Genomic DNA, 14,750 nt, shown 5'->3' with positions numbered 1-14,750 from the left:
TTCTCTGCTTTTTTAAATCCTAATTTCTCACATGTGCGGAATTCTCATTCTCAATCTGCCTGCACTGCTACTGAACTCAAAACCAAATTGGCCACCCCCTGAGTGACCGAGAGGTCTCTACATTAAAAATATAACCTTAGTCTTCACATTCCTCTTGGAATCCATTCCATCCCTTGGTCAGCCATCTAGTGTGACTCCCTAAACAAAATGTTTCGGAGGTGGAAGGGAAGAACTTAGTTTGCTAAGAATACTGCATTGATGTAGTGCCTCTCATGACCTAAGGGTTTCACAAAGTGCTTCATGGTCAAAGGAGCACATTTGAAGCATGATACTGTTGGGGTTATTGAAACAAAGCAGCTCGCTTCTGCACAGCAAGCTCCCACAAATAGCAATGTGATGATGACCTGACATTCCGTTTTTGGCATTGGTTGAGGGGGTTAATGCCAGCCAGGACACTGGAGAGAATTCTTCTTCAAAACAGTGTGACCGATGGATAGCACAAACCCACCTGAGACACCTAATGCCAAGTTGAAAAGATACCTCCAATAACCAGCATCGATTATGAGCTATAATCATGTGGGGACTTGAAGCATCTTTTTTGCATTTTCTGATGCAGTGTGAGCAATCCTAATGACTCTTGCACTGAGCAGCTTGCTCGGCAGAAAGCACTCATCCTCATAAACAGCCTGTGGGCTCTCCCGCTCTGGGCTCATGCATGCAGGATACCCAAGCACTGGGAAGTGAGGCGCATCATTCAACAGGATAGTGAAGAAGGTGTTTGGAATGCTTACCCTTATGGGTCAGTGCATTGAGTATAGGAGTTGAGAGGTCATGTTGTGGCTGTACAGGACATTGGTTAGGCCACTTTTGGAATACTGTGTTCAGTTCTGGTCTCCCTGCTATAGGAAAGATGTAGTGAATCTTGAAATGGCTCAGAAAACATTTACAAGGATGTTACCAGGGTTGGACAATTTGAGCTATAGGGTGAGGCTGGGGCTACTTTCCCCTGAGCATCAGAGGTTGAGGGGTGACCTTAGAGAGGTTTATAAAATCATGAGGGGCATGGATAGGGTGAACAGCCAAGGTCTTTTCCCCAGGGTAGGGGAGTCCAAACCTAGACGGTGCAGGTTTAAGATGAGAGGAGAAAGATTGAAAAGGGACCAAGGGTCAACATTTTCATGCAGAGGTGGTGCGTGTGTGGAATGAACTGCCAGAGGAAGTGGTGGAGTCTGGTACAATTACAACATTTAAAAGGGTTCTGGATGGGTACATGAATAGGAAGAGTTTAGAGGGCAATGGGCAAATGCTGGCAAATGGGACTGGGTTAATTTACGACATCTGGTTGGCATGGACGAATTGGACTGTAATGTCTGCTTCCATGTTGTACCACTCTATGACTTTATAATTGTAGCCCTGTCCAAATCAGGGCCTCTGAAACATTTGTGGAGGTTGATTGCAAAACAGGTGAATAGACGAGAAATTTGAGTGGGGAGAAAATGTACAGACCTTGCGAGTGTAGCTTTAATTCAAACCGAATGGTTGTTGGCAAAAAAAATAAACACAACTCAGTTAGGATTATGTAATTCACAGAGGCCCATCAATAACTAAACTGCTGTTTCTCTCCTGCACCATGTATTATTCATGAGAAGGTTATTGGAATGTAGCGTTGAATTAAATATAACATTTATGCAATGTGAATTGAAAGCTGCAGGTGATCACTCTCCTCAGTCAGTGCATGCAACACTTCCACAAAAAACTATTCTCCTTTTCTCTCTCATCCTTTCTCTCTCCCTCTATTCTCTTTCTTGCTCTCAAGCTTTCTCTATCCTACTCACCCTTTTCCTCACTTTTTTACTCTTTTCTGTTCCCTCTAATTCTCACCTCTCTCTGCCCCATTCCTTCTCACTTTTTCTTCCCCTCCATCTCTTTTTCCCTCCTTCACTCTCTTTCTTGAATTCCTACTTATTTATTAATTCTCTTTCTTGACTACTTCCTCTCTCCTTCCGCTCACTACTTATTTCCCTTAATCACTTCCTCTCTCACTTTATTTTTCCCTACCCCCATGGCGTCTCACATTCTTCCTGTTCCCTTCATCTCTCCTCTTCTTCGCACTACTCTGCATTAGTCTGAGGTATTTCTCTATATTTAATAAGTGGTGGTTGTCAATCCTCTCGATTTGCCCTTTAGGAATTGAAAATTAATCTTCAGTATTTTACCAAAGAAGAGAATTTTGATAAAAATAATTATGCCAACACTTCTGTTTATCAGATATGAAAATGTCAAAGGTGGGATGGTAAAAAAAAAGTCAAGAATTATCTAATGTATCATTAAGAATCAGCTTTCTGATTGGATACTGATGGGTAAATCTGAGGAAGTATAGGCTGGCTCATGGCAGCAATTTGATTTCAGGGGTAAAGCCCTGACCAGACCACTCCTTGCTATGTATTGCATAAACTCCTGGACAGCCCTAAGATGGTTACTTTTGAACCCAGAAATTGCACTGTTTAACACAGAGTACCCTGGAAGGGGAAGGTATCCCAAAAGTTTGAGCAACAAAGATTTACCAGGATGTTGCTGGGTATTGAGTTATAAATAAAGGCAGGATAGGCTGGGATTTTTTCCACTGGTGCGTAGGTGGTTGAGAAGTGACCTGACAGAAGTTTATAAATTAATGACAGGATAGATTAATAGTACTTGTCGTTTCCCTAGGATGGGGGGTTTAAAATCTGGGCGCACATTTTTAAGGTGTGAGGAGGTTGTTTTAAAATACAGACACGAGAAGCTAATTGTGTCTTTCTTAGCCACAGTCTTTTTTAATCTTACTCAGCCTGCAACGAAGCAAAAACAGAAACTTCTGGAAAAAATATCAGCAGATCTGGCAGCATCTGTGGAGAGAGATCAGAGTTAATGTTTCGGGTCCAGTGACCCTTCTTCAGAGCTTCAGTCTGCAAAGGCTTCCTTTGTGTAATCCATGTCAGTTTGTAAAGTTCTGAGTCTGCGTCACTCACTTTCTGTATCAGAGCCTATTTACTTAGGTCCTGTACTACTCACCTGCAAGTTGTATCTGCTACAAGGCTGTGCTTGTGACCAATGCCATCAGCAGTGGGAGATCATGCCTGCTTAAGCAGAATTGGAGCGAGATTCAGTGTGGTACTAATAAAGCTGAAAACTGTTCGCTTATAGAATAAAGGAACGATAGATGCTGGAAATCTGAAACATAAACAGAAATTGATGGAGAAACTCAGCAGGTCTGGCAGCATCAGTGGTGAGAGAAGCAATGTTTCAAGTCCCGTGACCCTTCTTCGGAATCTTGTTCGCTTATGTTTGAGGGGTCAAGGAAATTGTCTGTAATTAATTTCCTTCCCCCATTTGCAACCACTTTGCTGGGGGTGGCATGGGGTGGGAGCAGGCTCAGTGGTTAGCACTGCAGCCTCACAGCACTAGGGAGCTGCGTTCGATTCCATGCTTAGGTGGCTGTCAGTGTGGAGTTTGCACGTTCTCCCTGTGTCTATGTGGGTCTCCTCTGGGTGCTCTGGTTTCCTCCCACAGTCCAAAGACGACCAGGTTAGTTGGACTGGCCATGGGAAATGCAGGAATAGTACAGGATAGGGTAAGATGGGAGGGGTGGGATGCTCTTTGTAGGGTCGGTGTACGATTGAAGGGCTGAATGGCCTGCTTCCACACTCTGTAGGGATTCTATCGTTCTGAAATTACGAACGTTTTGAACCTAGTGACATAGAGAAAACCCCATGCAATTCACTCTGCATCAGAAAAAAGATTCCAATCTGCTCTCAGTCTAGGTGATGTTACAGTGCACACCTTGCAGTGCACAGCAAAGCCAGAATTGTTTCAAAACAACACAAAATATCCAACTGGTGCCATATTGTCTGCATTCTCTCTTCACGCTTTAACAGACAAAAAGCATTTTGTCTTCTCTCGTATGAGAGGCACAATGTTGCAGGTGTAATTGTACGTATCGCTTTTGAGAAGATTTGTAACTCGGGTTGTGGATGAGTTGTAGACATGCTTACCGAGCCAGTGCGCTTGGTTGTAAATGTTTCGTCACCCTGCTAGGTAACATTGGCAGCGTGCCTCTGGTGAGGCTTCGGTGTTCTGTCCCATTTGTTGTTTATAGCCTCAGGTTGTTGGGGTGTTTGATAACACTTCTGGTTGTGTTTCTCAGTGGTTTGTATACAGGATCTGATTCAATGTGTTTGTTGATGAAGTTCCGGTTGGAATACCAGGCCTCCAGGAATTCCCCGGCGCGTCTCTGTTTGGCTTGTGCAGTTATGCATGTGTTGTCCCAGTCGATTTCATGTCCCTCTTTGTCCGTGTGCAGTGAGACAGCAAGAATTGGTTATATCTCTTGGTGGCTAATTGGTGTTCATGTATCCTTATCGTCAGCTATCTTCTGGTTTGGCCTATGTAGTGTTTCTCACAGTCCTTGCATGGTATTTTATATATTACACTGGTTTTGCTGATTTTGGGTACAGGAACCTTTATGTTTGTCAACAGGGTCTCAGTAGTTTTGTGGTCATCTCTGAAATGTTACCTTGATGTACGCTCGGGTGATTAGTGAGTCTGGTTGAGTTGTGTCTTCCTGTTGTGGTCTATCTTGGAGGTAACGGTGGATTGTGCTCTTTGGGTATCCATTCCTTTTGAAGACTCCATTAGGTGTTCTGTTCTGCTTTGTGTAGTTCCAGTTGCTGCAAGATCTTGTGGCTTGTTTAAGTAGTGTCCTGATGTAGCTCCGTTTGTGGCTGTTGGGACGGTTGATGGGTTTAGTTGAGTATTTGGTCTGTATGTGTGGTCTTTCCACATACGCTAGCCTGGAGTTCCCTGTCGTTTTTGCGTTCTACCGTTATGTCCAGGAAGGGTAGTCGGTTGTTCTCTTTTTCTTTTGTGAGTATGTTGTTTATGTGTTGGTGGGTTTCTTATAATTTTTTGTGTTTGATAATCATAAAGGTGTCATCTACATATCGGGCCAAATTTTGGGTTGTATAGTAGAGAGTGCTGTCCATTTTAACCTTTGCATCACTGCCTCTGCCACCAGCCCTGATATTGGGGATCCCACCGGTGTTCCGTTGATTTATTTGTGTATGCCGTCATTGAAGGTGAAGTGGGTTGCGAGGCACAGATCTAGTAGTTTCATGGTGGTGTCCTTCTTGATGTTGTTGGTGTCCTGGGGTGCCTGCTTACTTGATTTGTCCAGCAGTGTGGCAATTGTTCCTTTGGCTAGGCCGATGTTTATCGATGTAAATAGTGCTGTTATGTTGAAGGCTATTACCATCTTGTCCTCTTCTATCCTGGTGTCCTTGATGATGTTGAGGAACTCTTGGGAGGAGTGGATGGAGTGGGTAGCGCCGTCACCTAAGTATTTCAATTGCTGTTGTAGTTCTTTGGCGAGTCTATGTGTTGGCGCACCTGGCAGTGAGACAAAAGGTCTAACGGGAGTCTGGGTTTGTGTACTTTGGGGAGTCCACAGAATCGGGGTGTGTTGGATCCCTCTGGCTTCATATTTTGGTCGGCTGTCTTGCTGATGTCTCCTGAGTTGTGCATTTTCTTCAGGGCCGTTGTAATCCGGTTCCCTAACTGTGGTGTCGATTCTGTCGCCATCTGTTGGTAGGTGTAGGTACCTGCTAGTAGTGCGTTAGCTTTCTCGATGTATTGAGGACTTCTGTCATGCGTCCTTTGTCCGCCGGTAAGATTACAATGTTCCTGTCTTTCTTGAGTCCTCCCAGGACTTTCCTCTCCTCTGTGTTGAATGTGATCCACTTACCTCTTTAGCTGTGTTGGGTCTGACGGCTTGTTGTATTTCCTCTATGAGTCCGTTGCTCTTTAGTGATGACTCCAATGAAGCCAGGAAGTCAGTTTTTTTGGCGTCTCTGTAGTTATAATTCAGTCCTTTTACTAGGACGGTCTTCTCAGTGTCTGTAAGTGGTCGGTCTGAGATATTTTTAATGCATGAATCTGTGTTGACTGTGTCATTGATGTGGATGATTTGGGGCCATTTTTCTTGTAGAACTTTTGTTTGCTTTGCTCTGGTCTTTTGTTGTTTTATGCTGATGACTTGTTCCAGTGTGAATGTCCATTCCAGGTTCGTTGCATTGGAGTTGTAATCAAACACACAAAACCAGAGAAATTCACCGATACGTAAACATCATCCTCACTGGGATAGAGTTCACGAAAGAAGACAGAATGGTAGAACGCAAAAACGATGGGGAACTCCAGACTAGCGTATATGGAAAGACCTCACATATGGACCAGATATTCAATTACACTATCAACTATCCGAACACCCACAAACGGAGCTGCATTAGGCCACTGTTTAAATCAGCCACATTGCAGCAACCCAGAACTACGCAAAGCAGAACAGGAGCACCTAATGGAGTCTTCAAAAGGAATGCATACCCGAAAAGCACAATCCACCGTTACCTCCGAGACAGACCACAACAGGAAGACACAACACGACCAGACTTGCTCATCACCCTACCATACATCAAGGACATTTCGGATATGACCATATGATTACTCAGACCCCTAGGTACCAGGGTAGTCCACAAACCAACAACTTCCCTACAACAGCTACTGATGAACATACAGGATCCAGTACTCAAAACTGGTGTGATATACAAAATACCGTGTAAAAACTGTGAGAAACACTACATAGGCGAAACTAGAAGAAAACTGACAATAAGGACACATGAACACCAACTAGCCACGAAGAGACATGACCAATTCTCACTTGTCTCACTGCACACAGACAACGAGGGACATGAATTCGACTGGGAAAACACATCCATAACCGCACAAGCCAAACAGAGACGCGCCGGGGAATTCCTGGAGGCCTGGTATTCCAACTGGAACTCCATGAACAAACACGCTGAATTAGACCCTGTGTACAAACCACTGAGGAACACACCTGGAAGTGGTACCAAACGGTCCAACAAATTGAGGCTATAAACAACAAATGGGACAGAACACCGAAGCTTCACAGGAGGCACACTGCCGATGTTGCGTAGCAGGGTGACAAAATGTTTACAACCAAACGCACTGCTCATTGTGTAATTGTGCATGTTCAGATGGTTAATGATGAGGCCTCTGTCCTGGGTTGACAGCAAGCACTTTAATCTTCCACGCATTCTCTCTTACTGTCTGCCCCTTGTTTCTCTCACTCTTCCTGACCATCTCCCTTTTGTACCTCACTCTTTCTCGCTTTGCCACTCTTTCTTTCTCACTTCTTGTCTCACTCTTTTAAATGTTCCCTCACCACCTTTACCCTTCTCAACACCTTCTACAGCCTCTAAATCTCACTGAATATCAGCCCCAGCATTTTCCAACATTTCCGGCAGTGTCTCCTACAACAGCCCCTCTCTCTCACACTTAATATCCCTCCCTCTCGCTTTCTGTCTCACTTATTCTCACTCTAACCCTTGTTTCTTTCTCTCATTGGATGAGTTGGTAACTGAAGTCTCTTGGTGCTGTACCTCAAGCGTTACTTTTTCCTTATTTTTTCTACAAATTGCTGATTTTTCCTTCCCCGCCCTCGATGTTTCTTTTTACACTTTCCATCAGCCAAAGGGTAAGACCCACCTGAGGTCACAAGGAGGACAAAGTCCTCAGTTAATTATAGAAGGATGAGAGGAGGAATATTGGAAACAGTAAAGCAGATCAGGGGCACAGGGCTTGTGCATCAAATTAGATTTTAACAGCGAAAGCCTTCTGGTGCATTTGAATGTCAATCCCACAGCCGTAATGCAGTCATTGTGCAGGGGATGCTGCAGTGACCACACCTCCAGAATGCTAAACTGAAACTCCCATTATTAAATGGGAACTGTAGCCTTAAACACGGACCCCACAAGCTCAGCCCCAGGCCCTGACAAGTGCATCAGTGACTAAAGATCTCAACGGGGTGTGTCAGCGAGGCTATAAAAATACAAAGGAAACCGAGCATTAGCTCACAATTATTTAAACAGATACAAGAAGAGTAGGGCAGCCATACTAAATGCGTATTGAACCTTGGCCAGGTCACACCACGTGCAGACTTGGTTGCCGTATTATGCAAAGGATATCAAGACACTGGAAGGTGATGTGAAAATTTGCAAGTCTAATACAGAGAAGGAGTGGTAATGCGCATTCAGAAAGGATTGACAATCTGGGTCACCAGACCTGAAATGTTAACTCTGATTTCTCTCCGCGGATGCTGCCAGACCTGCTGAGCTTTTCCAGCTACATATATTTTTGTTTCTGATTTCCAGCATCTGCAGTTCTTTTGGTCTTTATTGGGTCTTCTCTTGCACAAAGTCTTGGAGTTGGAGGAGGAGTGGGGTGGGCATCATTAAAATTCTGCAAGGTTTGAATACTGTTTCTGGCTGTAGAGAAAGACCAGCAATGTAAGACACTCACTAAGAAATCCACTGGGGAATTCAGAAGATACTCCTTAATCCACAGAATGGTGGGAATGTGGAACTCACTCCTTCACTACGGCTGTGGGTCCACTTAACGGGAACGATGTGAGGGAGAAAAGGATTGCAGGTTACATTGATCGATAATGAAGGAGGAGATTTGAGTGAATGTCAGCATGGACTAGATGGGTCAAATGGCCTGCTTCTGCCCCATTTAATACCATTTAAATGCCACCATTTCCTCAGTAAATCTATCCTGGGGGCTTTCTCAAGGGCTTTACTGTCACAAACTATTGCACCTACCAAGCACCTGCCATACAAACAAGGAGCATGAATTTGAATTGACTTGATCTGATATAATTTAATATAGTCACATATACCTAAGTACAATGAAAAGTTTTGTTTTGTGAGCAGTACAGGCAGATCATAGCAAACAAGCACAAACAGATCACAGGGCACTAAGACAGAGTGAGGCATACAGGTTATGACTGCACAGGAGGTGCATGAGAGTAAGATCAACGTTAGCATTATTTGAAGCTAGAGAGGCCCATTCAACAATCTAATAACAGCAGGGAAGAAGCTGTTCTTGAACCTGCTGGCACATGTGTTCAAGCTTCTGTATCTTCTCCCTGATCTTTGGTCTCTTGAGGCTACTGTGCCATTGAATAAGAGAATAGCTCTAAATCCCTGCCTGTCCCCAATGACCTTTCAACACCTCGCTTACCAGGAGTCTCTGACTTGCCTTAGGAATATTCAAGGAGTCTTCCTGAAAAGCGTATGGAAGCAGAGAGTTCCAAAACCTCTTGATATTCTGTCTGAAAGACCCTTGCCTCCCCTCTGTTTCAACTGGGGCACTGTTTGTTTTTACGCAGTGACCTCTAGTTCGAGATTCTCTGTTAAGAGGAAAGGTCCTTTTCACATTCACTCTGTCAAAGCCCCTCAGGATCAACTATGTTGCAACCAAATCACGCCATTCTAAATCCCCAGTGGGTACGGGCCAAGCCTGTTTGGTCTTCCGCAGAATCAGAATCAGACAGTGCAGAAGGGTCCCTTCAGCCCATCGGGTCTGCAACAACATGTGAAAAACACCTTCAGCTTAATCTCCCATTTATGAGCACTTAGCCCAAAGTATTAGATGTTACGATGTCGTCCCTCATAAGATAATCCACTGAAAATAAGGATTAATCCAGGAAATGTTCTCTGAACTGCTTCTAACACGTTTGCATCCTTTTTAAAATTAGAAGACTCTGATTTGGCTCACAACTTGCTTGTACATTTGAAGCATAACCTCCTTTTTGACATTCATTTCAGTTTTCCATTCAGCTCCCCGCCTGACAAATAAACAGCCAGCTTTTCTCATTATTTGCAGTACATGCACATTGCATCTGGAGTACCATGCACAGTACTGGTTACTGTACGTACAGGAGGATGTCAATGTGTTGGACGCAGGGGCTTGTGAAGGTTGTCTAGACTAATATTTGGAATCATAGAATCCCTACAGTGTGGAAGCAGACCATTGAGACCACACCGACCCTGCAAAGAACAGCGCACTCAGATCCTCCCCTTACCCTATGTCCAGGACCCTGCTTTTTCCATTGCCAATCCACCTAACCTGCACATCGTTGGATTGTGGGAGGAAACCAGAGCACCGAGACAGAATGGCTAATCTGAATTTAACGACATCTCTACATTGGGTCTCCCACACAGGCACAGGGAGGACATACAAACACCACACAGACAGTCGCCTGAGGGTGGAATTGAAGCCAGGCCCCTGGTGCTGCGAGGCAGAAGTGCTGACCACTGAGCCACCGTGCTACAGAGCATGGAATGTGTGGATTTCCTTGTGAGAAAAGGCCAGACAGGCTGGGCCTGTATCCTCGAGAGTTTAGAAGAGGCAGGCGTGACTTAATTGAAACATATTGGATCCTGAGGGGACTTGATCAGATTGATGAGGAAAGGATGTTGCCTCTTGTGGGAGAACTGGGCAATCATTGGTTAAAATTAAGAGGCCATCCACTTAAAGCAGACATCAGAAACCTATTTTTTCTCTCAGAGACATTCTCTTTGGAGCTCCCTTCCTCAAAAGCCAGTGGGAGCAGAATCTTTAAATACTTTGAAGGCAGAGGGAGATAGATTCTTGATGACTAAGGGGATGGAAGATTATCAGGGGTGGGGAAGGGAGAGGATATGTGGAAATGAGGTTTAAATCAATTCAGCCATGATCTTATTGAATGGGAGAGCAGCTTCGAAGGACTGAGTGGCCTACTTGTTATTTATTTTCTGCTCGTATGTATTAACCGTTTGTGATTTAAACACTAGAGCGTCCAGATTTGTCTGCAGCTCAGCTCAGAAATCGCTTACCAAAGAGATAAAATGCTTCTTTTTTTATTCTTTCGTCCAAAATGGGCAATTAACCCACAATGATACTCCATTTGACAGATCTTTACCCACTCACTTCCCTTACATAGCGCCCAATTATCCTTTTCATAACTTACTTTCCTTGTGTCACCAGCAAATTTACAAACATGGAAGGTTTGAGTTACAGAGAAAGGTTGGGTTGGTTGGGACCTGGAGCGTAGGAGGTTGAGAAAGTGCCTTATAGAGGTTTATGAAACCATGAGGGGCATAGACAGAGTTAATCATAGTTATCTTTTCCCTAGGATGGGGGATTTCAAGACTGGGGGCACATTTTTAAGGTGAGAGGAGAGAGATTTGAAAAACACACAAGGGGCAGATTTTTTACACAGAAAGTGGTTCATGTGTGGAATGAATTTCCTGAGGAAGTGGTGGAAGTAGTTACAGTTACAGTGTTTAAAAGACATTTGGATACATACATGAATAGGGAAGGTTTGGAAGGATATGGGCCAAGCACAGGCAGTTGGGAATATTTTAGCTTGGGATTATGTTCGGCATGGACGGTTGGACCAAAGGGTCTGTTTCAGTGCTGTATGACCCTATGTCTCTATATCCTCCATCCTTACATGTAACTCATTTATATAAATTATAAACAGTTGACACCCAGCACCGAACTGTACGGCACAAACTTGTTTCATCTTGCTCACCTGGGAAAAGAAGACATTTATGCTTTCTCTCTGTTTTCTTTTAGCCAGTCAATCTTCCATCCATGCCAAGATGCTACCTCCTACCAGCATCCTAAGCTGTGCAGTTGCTTGCCAAGGAATCCAAGGGTGCCAGAATTTTCACTCTGGTCTCTCCAGTGCCGCCCCAAAATGTCCTTGGAAATTGAAGAACCTAAGGGGAATATAGTCTCCAACACAGGGGAGATGCTAGCCTAGTGGTGTTAATGCTAGACTATTAATCCGGATACCCGGATCATGTTCTGAATTTGAATCCTGCTGTGGCAGAGGATGGAATTTGAAGTCAATAAAAAAAATGTGGAATTAAGAGAGTAATGATCACTAGGAAACCTTTTGTTGGTTGTAATAAAAACCCATCTGGGTTCACTGAAGTCCTTCAGGGAGTGAAACTGCCACCCTTACCTGGTCTGACCATTTGACTTCAGACCCACAGCAATCTGACTGACACATAAGTGCCCTCTGGCAATCAGGGATGGACAATACATGCTGTTTTAGCCAGGATTACCCAGGAATGAATTAAAAAGAAAACCACTTCTCTGGTGATTGCAATGTGCCTAAATATCTTTCATTTTCCAATTTATTGGTGCTTCTGAGCTCCTACTTATATCCTCTATTGTGAAGACTAACATTAAATACTTCTTCAATTCATCTGCTATCTCCTTATTTTCCATTGTTAATTCCCTAGACTCACTCTCTGCAGGATCAATGATCACTTTGTCACCCATGGAATAAGTGTTCCAGAGTTTCTAACTCATAAATAATTGACACTTCAGGAGATATTAGGACAGGTGGCCAAATGTTTGGAGTGAAAGGTAAATTTTAAGGATCACCTCAAAAGACAACAGAATTTGAGCGAGGGAATTCTAGAGTTTAAGGAAAAGGCAGATGAAGGTATAGCCTCCAATGATAGAACCATTGAAGTCAACAATTCTCAAAGGGATAGACTTGGAGGAATGCAGAGACCTTAGAAAATTGTGGGGCTGGAGGAGAAGGTTTACAGGGATGAAGAAAGGACTGAACAGAAACACTGACAATGTAGAACAAGGAGCACAGGGGATAATTAATCCCTGGGAGTTAGAATCACTGTATTGCTTGACCTTGTCTGAATTGCAGTAATAGATTTTGAAATAGATTTTCAGCACTGCTGCCTTACAGTGCCAGGGATCTGGGTTTGATTCCAAACTTTGGTGAATATCTGTGTGGAGTTTGCACATTCTCCCCGCATCTGTGTGGGCTTCCTTCGTGTGCTCCAGTTCCTCCCACAATCCAAAGATGTGCAGGTGAGGGTGGATTGGCCATGCTAAATTGCCTGTAGTGTTCAGGGATGTGCAAGGTGGGTGAATTAGCCGTGGGAAATAAGGATTACAAAGATAGGGTAGGGGGGTTATTCTGGGCGGGATACTCTTCAGAGGGTTGGTGTGGACCCGATGGGCCAAATGGCCTACATCCACACTGTAGGGACTCTGTGATTCGTGCTATCTGGATGGCTATTTGTTGATTTCTGTTTCTTTCTGGGCTTTTTTTCCTTTAATCCTGGGATGTGGGCATCACTGACAAGGCCAGCAATTGTTGGCCATCCTTGAGAAGGAGAGTGTTGTGCAGCCATTTTGAATTGCTGCTGTCATTGGGATGTAGGGACACCCACGTGTTGCTAAGGAGGGAGTTCCAGGATTTTGACCCAGCGATACGGAAGGATTGGCGACAGATTTCCAAGGATAGGTGATGGCCTAGTGGTATTATCATTGGACTATTAATCTACTGACCCAGGAAATGTTCTGTGGACCCGGGTTTGAATCTCACCACAGCAGATGGCAGAATTTGAATTCAATAAAAATCTGGAATTAAGATTCTAATGTTAACCATGAAGCTGCAGCTGCTTGCTGATGTTATAATGTGGAGGTTGATCTCCTTCTGAGAACTCAAATTGAAATACCCAAAGAGAAGCACCTTGCCATTTAAAAAGGAGTGTGAAATGTGGTGTAACGTGATTCTCAGCAAGTTCTGGTGGTTAAATAAAACAAATCTCTGACACTCACATTACAAGTAAAAATTTATATATCTAACTCCAACAAATTAGCGAAATTATCAACAAATTGAATAAACCCCTTCTAACTACAAAGTATTCCCGAACAAAACAGATTCTAATGGTATGCTGTTCCAATAAATACAAATCCCACCTATATAAAATTTAAAAAAACACAAACTTTAGTCTCTCAAAATTACAGCCAGATTACATGTCTTCCAGAATTCCTTCTGCCTTCTCCATTGAATGTTCTGTCAGGAACAGCTTCTCCACTGAATTCTTCTGTCAGGAATATTATCCAGTTGTGCCAATTGTACCTTTGATTTAGATGGTGCTGTCTCTAAAACCTAAGAGAAGACTGTAAGAGCTATCGATTCTCTCTTGAGAGCTGAGCGCTGTTAACTTTGGCAGATGGCCGTTAACTCTCTTGTCTTTGCCCAACTGCCTCTTCTTTTATACCTTTGATAACATATCAGTGTTTCTTCCAATAGATTTAATCCTATGTTGTCAAAACCAATAGATTTAAATTTAATTGGTTTTTGGCATGTAGGTGCCTGGTTCAAATTAATTGGTTAAATTCAAAATCTGTTGTCTTGATAACAAAACAAAATTGCTGCTTAGCCCTGCTAACCATACAGCCTTTGGACATAAATGTTTCAATTCAGGTGCTTCGTCATCCTGCGAACACACAAGCTGCTGCCCACCGACATCCTTTTTGAATCTCTAAATGTGGATAAAAAACAGATCATCTTTTAAAGGGACCACACACTGCTTCCCCCTCTATCATTTTACAAACATAAATATTTTACAAAAACCAAATTCTAATTTCCTGCCTCCCAGCCCACAAATACTCTACCCAAATTTGCAACACTGGAAAAGTGCATCTGGATCTTTTAAGGCATGTAATCCACATGGTCTAATCTAATCTGGTCTAATCTGCATGTGAATCCAGGCTCACAGCAATGTGTTAATTCTTAACTTCCCTCTGGGCAACTGGGGGAATGCACAATAAATGTGTTTTGGTCAACAATGCCCACTTCTCCTGAATTAATCAAAAAAAATAAGAACTCAGGATGGCGAGTGGCTTGAGATGGGGGATTAGAAGTGGAATGGTGTTCCCATGTACCTGCTGCCCTTGACCTGTTAGACAATGTCGCTGGTGGTTGGAATTTATGACTGTGCAACCATAAATGTAAACTCTGTCATGTAGACTGGCCCTGCGTT

Source organism: Stegostoma tigrinum, chromosome 38 (genome assembly GCF_030684315.1).
Source record: "Stegostoma tigrinum isolate sSteTig4 chromosome 38, sSteTig4.hap1, whole genome shotgun sequence".
Classification (NCBI taxonomy): domain Eukaryota; kingdom Metazoa; phylum Chordata; class Chondrichthyes; order Orectolobiformes; family Stegostomatidae; genus Stegostoma; species Stegostoma tigrinum.
This window is presented reverse-complemented; position numbering follows the sequence as displayed.